Source organism: Neoarius graeffei, chromosome 2 (assembly GCF_027579695.1).
Source record: "Neoarius graeffei isolate fNeoGra1 chromosome 2, fNeoGra1.pri, whole genome shotgun sequence".
Taxonomy (NCBI): Eukaryota; Metazoa; Chordata; class Actinopteri; order Siluriformes; family Ariidae; genus Neoarius; species Neoarius graeffei.
In genome coordinates this window covers 124867235-124881675 of record NC_083570.1, presented here as the reverse complement: position 1 = coordinate 124881675, position 14441 = coordinate 124867235, and the positions used below count along the sequence as shown (strand labels likewise).

The 14441-nt window shown below is 39.9% G+C and overlaps 1 long non-coding RNA gene across 1 annotated transcript; it reads right to left on the bottom strand.

The window, feature by feature from the left end:
- Window positions 1-12975: 12975 nt before the first annotated feature.
- On the bottom strand, window positions 12976-14117 carry LOC132882254 (uncharacterized). Its single transcript, XR_009654147.1, has 3 exons — window positions 13862-14117; window positions 13670-13735; window positions 12976-13573 (listed from the first exon to the last, which is right to left on the bottom strand). It is a non-coding gene; the product is annotated as an uncharacterized LOC132882254 (long non-coding RNA).
- Window positions 14118-14441: the final 324 nt, after the last annotated feature.

Here is a 14441-nt window from a genome sequence, read left to right as displayed (position 1 = left end):
GGGACATGCAGGAACACTGATGATTTCTAGAGAATTCACTGTACCTCATGTCTGCCTGACTGTGGCTAGCCCTAGCAACAACAACAGACTGACACCCACTTACCGTCACACTTACCTTGACGCTCGCCTGTAAAGATGTTAAAAGGTTAATTATTACTAAGTTAGTCACAATTAGTTATTAGTCTTACTAGTAGTTACTACCCATTATTGCCAGCATTGTTATTAATACTGTTAACTTTATTATTACTAGTAGTAATAGCAGCAGTCGTAACTAATTACATTACAAACTGTTGTAGAACGTTTTCAGCAAGTTTGTCAGATCAATTAAATAAATCTATAAAAAAGCTGACACAATCTTACACGTTATGGCAAGTATACTTGGCTACACATTACATTATTCCTTGTTTAAAATTTAAACATGTTGAGACCATCGTGGTTTCTCCTTTGTCCCATGGTCTTCTAGAATAAAGTTTAAAGGAGGATTTAAAGGACCTTTAAAGGAGGCTACTACCTTCACCACACCGACACTGCAGGATGTTGACTTTACAAGTACAGAGGTTTTCTGACCAGTATTATTAACTTAAGTTTACCAAGATCATATTTAGAAAACCTCTGTACCATTACTTGTGTTTATCTTTAAACAATTAATAAAACCATAAACTGTTTAGACTATACTACTCTGAATTATTTCTTCCTTAAAGGTCTTTTTATGCATTTGAGTTGAAATAAACCACACACACCCACAAGCACTTTATTAAACCCACGATAAACCCGAATGTAAATGTCCTGACCTCTTTAGCAAGGGAGCTGGAGAGTCCATCGTCGATTATCCAGGGCCAGGAAGTCGATGAGGGAAATGGTGTCCATGTCTGTGATAAGTCATAACTCCAATTAATATTTAGACATGAGGAAACAACGCACCAAGTTGATACAAGAAAAGTTTTCCAAGTGTATTTCAATTTCTCACTGAAATTTGTGTTGTGTGCAGAGAAAGATAATGCTATCAGATGTTAAATGAACCAGTTTAATGTAATTACAGCTGATTTTACAGTAAACGTTCTGTGTCAACTGTGGAGTAAATACCTTAGCTGGGCGAGGAGACTGATGGGCCACATCTTTAATGGTCTTGGATGGTCCAGCTGGTGAAGGAGTCTTCATCCTGGGCACCTGAAAACAAATAATTTGATAAAATGAAGACTTTAATGACATTATGAACTTGACTTAATAGGAATAATATTTACCTTCGCAACCGGGGAACAGCAGGGAGTCTCCGGATCACCCAAACTGCAGGACAACCTGACTGGAGGGGACTCCATCAGCTGTTGACACACGAGAACAAACACGTTAAACTTCATGTCTCAGTGAACACAATGTGTGTTCTGTGTGAGATTGTGTCTGTTGTGGCAGAGAGTAACATACGTTGGTCACTGAAATTTGGGTGCGGGGGGATGGTCCGTCCGTGGTCCTGGACCGAGGAACCGGGCTGGAGGGGGCGTCGTCCTCCAGTCTCTGTGACAGCCTGGTTGGAGGGGATCCAACCAACTGTCGACAGATGAGAACAAATACATCAAAATTCAGACAGTCTAGTTATGTCTCCATGAAGACACCGTGTCAACTGTAAACATTCACTGTGTGTGTCAGTTGTGTAACATACGTTGTTCACAGGAGACTGGTGGTGGGGGGGGCGTCTCTCCGAGGTCCTACGACGCCTGGCTGCCGCTGGGGAGGCCACCTGCACCATCAAATAAAACATAGCATCAGTAACTGTAGAACAAGGAGAAACTTTAGAACACAGCCGAGAAGAGACGTCAGACAATTTACCTTCTTGCTCGCTGGAGGAGACCTGCAGTCCTCTACGCCAGACAGCCGAGAAGGAGACACCTCCTCCACAGCACGAAGGATCGTGCTACTGAACCACACTGGGTTCAGTGGGAGGAAGGACTCCTCCTGTGAAAGACAAAAAAAAAAAACCCGCATGAATATTTGTCTGGTCAAATATACAAACTTTAAATATTAACCAGTTAACTTATTGTTAAAAAAATAAAAAAGTCACTCACCTGCTGCTGCGCCACGCTGGCCTGACCAGGAACCTGCGACTGGGAAAGTACACATCACATTTGATTAAATAGATGCTTTTTAATTACAACTGTGAACCCGTTCACCAAAATGTACCCAAACACATGTAAACACACAATATAATAAACTTTACTAACCTTGCTTCTCCGACCAACGACCTTCCACTGGAAGGGGTCAGGAGACAGAGGAGCACATACCTCGCCCTTCACAACCAGCTTAGGAGATACCTTCCCAAGTGGCTGTGAAGGAGTGGGAGACACCGGGGGAGGTGGTGGTGTCTTGAGGAACTGCTCCGTCGCGGCCCACAGCAGCTGGGTGAGGATGCCCATCCCTTCACGGTCGCTCAGGTGAACCTGCAGACATGACAACACAAATCCATTTACAGACAAAGTTCAACTACAAAAAGTAGCTCGTGTTGACTGGTTCATGTCAGCACGAGAAATTATAACAAATTAGACTTTTTCTATCACAGACATTCTACTTACGCCGTCTCTGCTCCACAGCTCCAAGCGCGTAAGGGGGAAGTGCTCCGCCACAGAGAAGTACCTCACACCTAAAAATATAAAAACGAAAAACATAAGTCATTACAACATCCACACATGCATTATGACTATGTTCATTACTATGTCACAGACATTAAGTACATTTCTTGTTCTTGTTTTATTGACATGATATTTTTACACACCCATACGAGCTGTCACGCGGTGGTACTCTTGGCGCAGGAGGACCTGGTACATCTCATCCTCCTGCAGGCGGGGGGGGAAGTCCAGCACAAAAACCTGTAGAAAACAAAACATGTTCGTTAACAATCAGCATTTTCATTCAAAATCACACATTACAATAACTACACATTAAAAGCTCATACATTGATTACTCTGAGATTAAACGTATCTCTAGTTTTGTCAAACTACTACAAATACAGGACAAGCGAGACATGAAAAAACACGTACCTCCGGCCAGCGGCTCCTCACAGCAGTGAGGAAACTTGCATAGTCGACGGCTGCCTCGTCGATGGTCCTGCTCGCCGTCAGGTTGTTGCTGGGGGCAAGAACACAGACCGCAGCAGGGGCCCGAGGAAGATCAGCATGCAGGACCTCCGTCCGCAGCTGAGCAGCGTGGGCCCCAGGGGTTGACATGACGCCAAACGAGAACTTACCCTCTGGCATCACGGCGAAACCGTCCGCGATGGACCGCAGGTGGGAGTCCCCGACAATCAGAACAAACTGCAACAACAAAGAAAATTTCTTTAGCATGAAAATCATTAATCCCTCTCAAGATCAATTACTTTCTTCATAAACTGGACAATAACAACACCTTCTTGTCAGGAGACTCCGGCGGGATGACCAACTTGTGGCTCCGTCCTGTGAGCTTTGAAGTTGGCCACCTCAGCACCCGATGGCGGAACCCGGTACCGCGGCCTGTTTAGTAAAAGACAAAGCAGATAACGGTATTATTGAATTGAAAAACCAGGAAATGTCAAGAAATCACTCGTTTATACGAGTAAAACAGTACAGAAAACCAGTTTAAAAAGCTTAGTATTGATGAATTAATTTATTGATCATTTAGGGATAACACAGGTGGATACTCACATGGCCGAACTTTGGGAAGGACATCTCCCGTGCTCCAGAAAGGCTTGGCTGGGGGTGAAGATCCAACCAACTGATGACAGATAAAATAATAAGCATAAGACAAAGACAAGTTCAAACAAAATACAATAAAAATTTAAAAAGTAATACAAAATACATTAAACCTCAGACAATGTCTCATATGAACATACGTTGCTGACTGGAGCTCGGGAGCAGGGGGGGTGGGTCTCCCTGGTCCTCGACCCTGTGGAAGGCTCCTCTCCGGCCGGGGGGGACACCGTCTGATGAAACATTAACATCAAAGACATGGCAGACATACAGAACTTGGCAGTTAAAAAGAAAGCGATTGATGTGACATTTCTACAGCTATTTTCATGCAGACAGTTGTGACACAGAAGCTTATCTACTGTGTAAATACCTTCAGGGGGAAAGTGGAGGGAGTCGGCTCCTCCAGGTCGAGCTTACTCCATCGGCGCCTGGCCGCCTCAGACCTCCTCCCCTTCCTTGGCATCCTGCTGGACAGAAGACAAAAAAAAGAAAAAAAAAAAAAGAAAAAACTTCTTACAAAGTTTAACTGACCTAAACCCTAACCTACCTTAACTACTTAACTTAAATTATCCAAGATAACCTAATATATTTTATATAAAATGTGATGGTGTGAGTGTGAACAAATCTGCTCCGGGAGTCTTGAGGATGACTTGAGTGCGATGAGTCTTGAGAGCAATGATCAGTCTCAGTCGTGAAGTACGTACGAACCTCTGATCACAAATCAAAGAAAACCTGCAATAAAAATAGAAATGTTCTTCTGTTACTTGGACTCAGTGTGAGCAACAATCCAACAGCGTAACACATGTTAAACATGTTTACTTTTCATGGTGTGTGTGTGTGTGTGTGAGAGAGAGTGTGAGCACAGAGCAGTGCCTGTTGACTTATCAGTAAACTTTTCCCCCCTCAAGACAAATACTTACACTATAAACACTATAAATATCCCCCACAAATAAAATACTACTAACTTCAGCAAATGTGCAGAATTTTATCACCAAAATGTACATTAAATCTACATTAATTACTAAAAGTCAAAGTAGTCATGTATGAAAATGCTCCCTTCTCCATTTAATCACTATAGGCTGTTAAATCATATTACACTTAGGCAGTATACATTTTAACTCCATACCAAAACATTTAATCACAGTTTATCAATCATATTTAACATTTTACCACAGTTTAATACAATACTAGTCTGAATATATAGATAAATATATAGCTTTCAGCTTTAATGTAAACGCCAGTTTAAATTACAGAAAGATCCAGCCCAAATGCATGAGTTTATCTTCAATAACCTGACTTTTGTTTAGCCCTCCTAATGTCTTCGGGTCAAAAATGACCCGAAACTGTTTAACAGCAGAGCTAAGTTTTTTTTGTAACTTAATTTTATGACTTTTCCTAAAATGGCGACGGCTTGAGGCTTGTCGGTTTAAAATGGCGACAGCTCGAGGCATAGATATACATAGAAGACTAGATGCCTCGCCGCGTATTCCAGGACGTCTGCACAGGGCGGCCATCTTACCACAGACAAGCTTTTCCACAGAATTTGCGGTAAACCATTGTTTACCGCAAAAAAAATAAAACATTGGATTTACTTAACCGAGTTATGGCAACCGGTCCCATGAAACTGTGTTAATTTAGATGTATTGAATACAGTTATGTGTTGAATAACTCAACATAACTGTATTCAATACATCTAAATTAACACAGTTTTGTGGGACCGGTTGCCATAACTCGGTTAAGTAAATCCAATGTTTTATTTTTTTGAGTGTACTGTTTAAAGGGCATTAGCCAAATATACAGTATAAAAATTTTCAAGGGGTATGAAGACTTACGCAAGCACAGCCCAGCACTCACATTATGATTTACAGGAAATCAAAGTACTGACTTTGATGACAAGATGATGTGTGTGTTTTAATTGTAGATGTTTATATCAGTATGTTTAGTTTTATTTTAACTGCGCATTGGAGCCTAGTCAAATGAAATTTCAATCTTCTGTGCTAACATATATTGACTGACATGATAATCAGCTTTGAATGTTCTTTTTGTAAATGTAAAGATATATTTTTATCCTTGGAAGTATAACCACGTGATTAATTAAATGCTTTTTTTGTCACAAACTACCGTGAGTCGCTGTCACTGTTTTATACTATTACTTACTCAGGCAGTGCATTTGTTATTATGCTATGATGTGAGTTTACATTTGTTATTATGCTATGATGTGAGTTTACATTTGTTATTATGCTATGATGTGAGTGCATTAGGTTTTTGAGGTGGATGAAGTATTTCTGAAGTTTCAGAAGTGAGTAAGCTGTTTATTTAACTTTAGCTTCCCCTACGGCCCTATCACATGTAAACATATTTTCACTAAAAATTGGAAATAAATTGTATGGTTATTTGTCCTAAGGCCGCAGTTATCCATAAGTATGCAGTGTTAGGCTTCTCACAGCATAGGAATTTCAGCATGTATTTTTTTTTTAAACATAAAATGATTATTCATCATTAATATCATAAATACATACTTCCGTTTGTGGGGTTTTTTTTATATATATAACAAACCAAACCGTTTGAATATTGATTGAAATTTGAGGAAGTTACGGTCATCTGAAAAGTACATATCGCTACCAACACAATGTAATGGGTAAGCCAGCTGTCTGAGGTAAGATGGCCGCCATGTGCGGACGTTCGACTTCGTTGACGGGCAACGGGGACGAGGCATCTAGTCTTCTATGTGGATCGAGGCTTGTTTGCTTGTCGGTTTAAAATGGCGCCGGCTCGAGCCGCTCGGCCTCAGCTCCGTTAGGTTTTAGCTCCGTTCATGGATAGAAACAAACCAACCGTAAAATAACCAGAGATTAATCTCTGCCTTCAATAATCTCACTTTTGTTAAAGATGTATTCATAGCAGCACAATTAGCGCTGTTAGCTTTGGGCTTGGCTCAATGTTTTCATATAGAAAATGCACAGTCACTATATAAACTCACGCCCATAAATAATTAAATACATTTCCGGAATAATGACAGAACAATATCTATCTTCAATAATCTCACTTTTGTGAAAGATGGCATTATATTGTACATACGCTGCTGTAACAATTCAGCATGCAATGGAGCATAATGCTACGAAATTTAAAAATTAAAAAAGCTTACTGATAAAACTCCGCAGGCACTGCGCGCTCTTTCTTATTCTTTCTCAGTCACTATGAAAATTAAACATTTTCACCTACCTGTGATGAGTTCAGAGAGAACGGGAGCGAAAAAATTTAAACTCAGGGTTTTTATATGACGGGCGGACACGCGCACAGAACTGTCCAATCAGAGTCCTCCTGTAGACGTCATCTGTTTTCAAACGTGTATTGTCAAATCAGATGGCTGATTAATTCGCGGGCTACATGATGGAGACGTTCAAGAGACACAGTATGTTCGCAGGGTTGCCAGATTGAGCGGGATCCTGCCCATTTGGGCGAATTTAAGTGCATTTTGGCGGGTTTTGAACATATTTTGGGCTGGAAAATGTCAATGGCAACGCTGCATGTGCGAGTCAGTGTTTATGTAGGCTTAAATTCTGTTACTGAAAGTGTGTGATGTTTACAGTGGACTGTGTGCACTTTACATTATTTTTTACTTAATACAAGAAATTAATGGATGGCAACATTTTTGCCAAAATGGTATTTTATTTTCCATTGTTTAGGCAGCTTCAGCATCATACTGAGGTTCTGTTCAAATTGTTTTTTTTTCTTCTATGAAGCCTGAGCCATTTATTTTATTAGTTTATAATTATTTTTTAATTTAGTCTTCAGGAGAGACTGCCTGTAAACAGTACTAGTATTAATAGTTTTTTTTTTTCTTACATGAAAGCTGAGACATTTATATTATATTTTAAGGTAACTTCATGTTGTGCTGTGAGGTTCTCTGCACTTTAACTTTTGAACCAACAGGTGCATTTGGACAAGTAAAGCCTATTTTTCTGCATTTTTGTAGTCCTGGTAATCTTTTATATTGGTAAAGTTGTTTATAGGACCATTTCGCAGTGTCTTTGTTTTTTTAATCAATAGTTTTTCAGTAATAACTTAATATTTAACATACCGTATCATCCATCTGCATGATGGGATGATGAAATTTTGGCGACTATGAAATTTTGGCGACTGGCGTCGCCAAAATTTCATCATACCATGACCTAAGCATTGTTTGAGAGAGAGAGAGAGAGAGAGAGAGAGAGAGAACTCTAAGAAGAGTGTTTGTAGTTTGTATGTACGAACAGAAGTGTTCCTAATAAAGTGGGCGGCTAAGGTGAGGCTAAGACACACAAGGGCTGGAGTTTTCTACTGTTTTTTTTATGAAGGACCAGGCCTCGAACAATGACAAATAACTCGACAACAGAAGCAGCTATTCACAAAATTCTTTCACACTGAGCGCTAGAAGGGTCTCCTGAATAAAATGATGTATTTTTTTGTTTGTACTCTTTAAAATAACGACACTAGAGCGATTTAAAAACGATTGACTTTTCACTCACGTTTATAATGTGTGTCAATGAGCTAAGACACACAAGGTCTTGAATATTGTGCTGTGTTTTACTACGGACCAGACCTCGAACAATGACAAATAACTCGACAACGGAAGCAGCTATTCACAAAATTCTTTCACAGTGAGCGCTAGAAGGGTCTCCTGAATAAAATGATGTATTTTTTTGTTTGTACTCTTTAAAATAACGACACTAGAGCGATTTAAAAACGAGTGAGTTTTCACTCACGTTTATAATGTGTGTCAATGAGCTAAGACACACAAGGTCTTGAATATTGTGCTGTGTTTTACTACGGACCAGACCTCGAACAATGACAAATAACTCGACAACGGAAGCAGCTATTCACAAAATTCTTTCACAGTGAGCGCTAGAAGGGTCTCCTGAATAGACTGATGTAATTTTTTTGTCTGTATTGTTAAAAATGAGGACGCTACAGGGAGTTAAAAACGAGTGACTTTTCAGCAACGTTTATAATGGGAGTCAATGGGGCCGCTCACCTGTACTCTCCTCACTTTGAGGCTTGTCATTCAAAAACCGTAAATCCTATCGTTTAGGTAGACACATTGTGTGAATCAGGACAAGTTTTCCTACTACTTTTGAGAAAATCATGTCTGTAGAGTGAAATTTGTGGCTGAAAACAGAGTTTAAGCGAGAAAGTTTGACCTTTTGTTTTAACCTCTCTCCACTCTGAGCATAACGAGGTCCACTGGTGTGTAACGCAATAGACACCCATTCAAAAGCCGGATTTTCTCCCAGAACTCACATCGTGTTTGAGCCGGGCCTGATCCGAAAGTGTAGAACCTTGCAGAAAAGTTGAATGCCAGATCCACAGAGGAGAAGTTTTCCTACGTTTTAGAGTTTGAATCACGTCTCTAGGTTAAAGCATGCCAGAGCAGCGGATGTTTGAAAAACGTTGAAAAAGTGCTTTTTTTCAAATTAATTCCATAGAAATGAATGGGATTTTTTTGGACGATTTTTTCGCGACTACGTCGCGAAAAAATCGTAAACTGTAGAGAAAAGTAATAGCATAGCGAGTCCGATCGAGCCGCACGTTTTGATATATGGTTTGTCTGTGTGCGACGTACGGTTATTGAGTTATTCGAAATCAAAATTTGCGTAGGAATAATAAAAATAAAAACTAGACCGGACAATTCCCCGGGGGAAATTGTGAGAGGATGCAGTGCGCGAAGCAATTCGGTCATGCACGTTTGCCGGCCGTGAATGTGTGACCAGCAATGATGTTTCAATGCAATGATTGTGTGTGTGCTCGAGACAGCAGCCGTCATGAAGGAGACCTATTCAAGAGCATGAACAAAGTGACTACAGGCGGAAATTAGCATGTACTGCTATAACCTGGGACAGACATCTGTCCTTACCACAAGGATAATGTTTAATTTGTGCACTGTCCCTTTTAAAAATAAAATAAACTCTAAACTCTAAGAAGAGTGTTTGAAGTTTGTATGTACGAACAGAAGTGTTCCTAATAAAGTGGGCGGCTAAGGTGAGGCTAAGACACACAAGGGCTGGAGTTTTCTACTGTTTTTTTTATGAAGGACCAGGCCTCGAACAATGACAAATAACTCGACAACGGAAGCAGCTATTCACAAAATTCTTTCACACTGAGCGCTAGAAGGGTCTCCTGAATAAAATGATGTATTTTTTTGTTTGTACTCTTTAAAATAACGACACTAGAGCGATTTAAAAACGAGTGACTTTTCTATCACGTTTATAATGGTTGTCAATGAAGCCTGTCAGCTGCACTGTCCTCAGTTTGACGCTTGTCATTCAAAAACCGTAAATCCTATCGTTTAGGTAGACACATTGTGTGAATCAGGACAAGTTTTCCTAGTACTTTTGAGAAAATCATGTCTGTAGAGTGAAATTTGTGGCTGAAAACAGAGTTTAAGCGAGAAAGTTTGACCTTTTTTTTGAAGCCGCCTACACTCTGAGTTAACGAGGCGCACTGGTGTGTAACGCAATAGACACCCATTCAAAAGCCGGATTTTCTCCCAGAAACCACATGGCGTTTGACCCGGGACTGATCCGAAAGTGTTGAACCTAGCAGAAAAGTTGAATGCCAGATCCACAGAGGAGAAGTTTTCCTACGTTTTAGAGTTTGAATCACGTCTCTAGGTGAAAGCATGCCAGAGCAGCGGATGTTTGAAAAACGTTGAAAAAGTGCTTTTTTTCAAATTAATTCCATAGAAATGAATGGGGTTTTCTATAGAGAAAAGTAATAGCATAGCGAGTCCGATCGAGCCGCACGTTTTGATATATTGTTTGTCTGTGTGCAACGTACGGTTATTGAGTTAATCGAAATCGAAATTTGCGTAGGAAGAGTAACAAATATAACACTAGACCGGACAATTCCCCGGGGGAAATTGTGAGAGGATGCAGTGCGCGAAGCAATTCGGTCATGCATGTTTGCCGGCCGTGAATGTGTGACCAGCAATGATGTTTCAATGCAATGATCGTGTGTGTGCTTGAGACAGCAGCCGTCATGAAGGAGACCTATTCAAGAGCATGAACAAAGTGACTACAGGCGGAAATTAGCATGTACTGCTATAACCTGGGACAGACATCTGTCCTTACCACAAGGATAATGTTTAATTTGTGCACTGTCCCTTTTAAAAATAAAATAAACTCTAAACACTAAGAAGAGTGTTTGTAGTTTGTATGTACGAACAGAAGTGTTCCTAATAAAGTGGGCGGCTAAGGTGAGGCCTGTCGGCTGCCCTCTTCTCAGTTTCTCAGAGCAGCGGATGTTTGAAAAAGTGCTTTTTTTTCCAATTAATTCCATAGAAATTAATGGGTTTTTTTTGGGACAAGTGTGACTACTACTTCTGAGAAAATTATGTCTGTAGTGTGAAATTTGTGGCTGAAAACAGTTTAAGTTTGAAATTTTGAGCATGTAAGTGTAGAACCTAGCAGAAAAGTTGAATGACAGATCCACAGAGGAGAAGTTTTCCTACGTTTTAGAGTTTGAATCACGTCTCTAGGTGAAAGCATGCCAGAGCAGCAGACGTTTGAAAAACGTTGAAAAAGTGCTTTTTTTCAATTAATTCCATAGAAATGAATGGGGTTTTTTTGTGACGATTTTTTTTTTTATAACCTGGGACAGACATCTGATCTTAACACAAGGATAATGTTTAATTTGTGCACTGTCCCTTTTAAAAATAAAATAAACTCTAAACTCTAAGAAGAGTGTTTGTAGTTTGTATGTACGAACAGAAGTGTTCCTAATAAAGTGGGCGGCTAAGGTGAGGCTGCCACACAAGGGCTGGAGTTTTCTACTGTTTTTTTATGAAGGACCAGGCCTCGAACAATGACAAATAACTCGACAACGGAAGCAGCTATTCACAAAATTCTTTCACAGTGAGCGCTAGAAGGGTCTCCTGAATAAAATGATGTATTTTTTTGTTTGTATTGTTAAAAATGAGGACGCTACAGGGAGTTAAAAACGAGTGACTTTTCAGCAACGTTTATACTGGGAGTCAATGAGGCCGCTCACCTGTGCTCTCCTCACTTTGAGGCTTGTCATTCAAAAACCGTAAATCCTATCGTTTAGGTAGACACATTGTGTGAATCAGGACAAGTTTTCCTACTACTTTTGAGAAAATCATGTCTGTAGAGTGAAATTTGTGGCTGAAAACGGAGTTTAAGCGAGAAAGTTTGACCTTTTTTTTGAAGCCGCCTACACTCTAAGTTTAACGACCCTCACTGGTGTGTAACGCAATAGACACCCATTCAAAAGCCGGATTTTCTCCCAGAAACCACATGGCGTTTGAACCGGGCCTGATCCGAAAGTGTAAAACCTAGCAGAAAAGTTGAATGCCAGATCCACAGAGGAGAAGTTTTCCTACGTTTTAGAGTTTGAATCATGTCTCTAGGTGAAAGCATGCCAGAGCAGTGGATGTTTGAAAAACATTGAAAAAGTGCTTTTTTTTCAATTAATTCCATAGAAATGAATGGGGTTTTTTGGGGCGATTTTTTCGCGACTACGTCGCGAAAAAATCGTATTCTACAGAGAAAAGTAATAGCATAGCGAGTCCGATCGAGCCGCACGTTTTGATATATTGTTTGTCTGTGTGCGACGTACGGTTATTGAGTTATTCGAAATCAAAATTTGCGTAGGAATAATAAGAAGAAGAAGAAATACGTAGAAGAACAATAGTTGCAGTGCTTTGCACTGCAACCTATGGGCTCCCCTAGGGGAGCCCATAGGTTGCTGTGCTGCAGCACTGCATCCTAACTAGACCGGACAATTCCCCGGGGGAAATTGTGAGAGGATGCAGTGCGCGAAGCAATTTGGTCACTCATGCAAGCTAGCTGTGAATGTGTGACTTGCTATGAGGCTACAAAATTGATGTTAAACATCAAGTTATTACTGAAAAACTATTGATTAAAAAAACAGACACTGAGAAATGGTCCTATAAACAACTTTACCAATATAAAAGCTTACCAGGACTATCAAATATGTGATGTGAACTTTCCCAGTCGCAGGTTCCTGGTCAGGCCAGCGTGGCGCAGCAGCAGGTGAGATTTTTATTTATTTTTAACAATAAGTTAACTGGTTAATATTTAAAATTTGAATATTTGTCTGGTCAAATATACATGTGGGTTTTTTGTCTTTCACAGGAGGAGTACTGTACTGTGTGAATGTGTGACTTACTATGAGGCTACGATGCTAACAGCTAGCTAACATGCTAATACCTAGCAAGCAATAATAAAACAACCATAAACAGACATTTTGCAGCAGATATTTGGTTTATTTTTCCATAAAACACAAGCAAACAACCAAGGCATTGAAAAACACCCGATGAGTCAGCAAAAATCAACATAAGTCTAACGCTTTTAACAAACATTGTCGCAAAGCAGCTTTACAGAATTTGAACAACTTAAAACATGAGCTAATTTTGTCACTAATCTATCCCCAATGAGCAAGCCTGTGGCGACGGTGGCAAGGAAAAACTCCCTCAGACAACAACATGAGGAAGAAACCTCGAGAGGAACCAGACTCAAAAGGGAACCCATCCTCATTTGGGCAACAACAACATGAACAGTTTAACATGAAGACAGTTTCATTGATGGAAACTTTAGGACTGCACTCAAGTTAACAAGTCAACTGTAGTCCTCAGGCATAAAAGCATTACTGTAGCAACAAAAAGCAGATTAGGTACTACCGGTCAACTAATCACAGGCCCTAGGACCTGGTGTGTATCCTCCCTACTAAATACAATGAGAACTAATCTAAGAAGCAGACAAGACAACCGAACCAATCAGGAAACTAAAGATAAAAGGGGGGGGGGGATCTTCTGGAGGTCTTCTTCCTGAGTCTTGTTCTTCCTGTAACATTAAAACAGTATTCATTAGTCAGGTGCACTTTTCAAAGTGTTGTTTGATATACAAATCAATGAAGATACAATGCTAAATATCCCTTACGTTCTTCTGCTGGGTTGCTGTCTTCACTGGAGAGTGAGCTGCTATAGTCTTCTGGAGGTCTTCATCCTACATATGTTCCCAGATTAAAAAACAACAAGACATAAGTTACAGGTTTCAATGCATTGTGTTAAAACATTGCTCAAAAGTTATGAAATATTTCTTTGCTTTTTTGTGATCGGTTGCTGTCCCCACTGGCACGAGATCAGCTGTGGTCCTCTTCATTTCCTCCTCACTCTGCTGTGAGATACTCCTGCTTTTGAACATGGACAGTAGAGAGCCTGAAGAAGAGAAAGGGAGGGGGATTTAGTTACATTACTCAAACGCGAGTGAATAATTCAAAGGAAGAGAGATACTTACCTTGTGATGGACCTTGTTGACATTCAGCTTGATTTTACATAAAGCAACATTACAATACAAGATTACATAACATTACATTACATTAGCTAAGCCAATTCCATAACATTTTAAATTGACCGCCGTTCTCAGCAGCTCAGTAAATGACAAGATAATGCGGAGCCCTTTATTACATAAATAAATACAATTACACTGCATTTACAAAAGACTCAACCATTTCCAGCCAACACATGCCACTACAATGATTAGTCTTAACAATAACTTAAAACTACACAATTGAAAAGCTGAGCACTCATTGAACAAACTGAATGAGTGACCTGAAACACGTATATGAAAAACAATTAAGAAAAACGCCCACGCAAACAAGTTATGACAAAATGAAACAATGTGAAGGGTTTTTTTTTTTTACAAAAAAAAA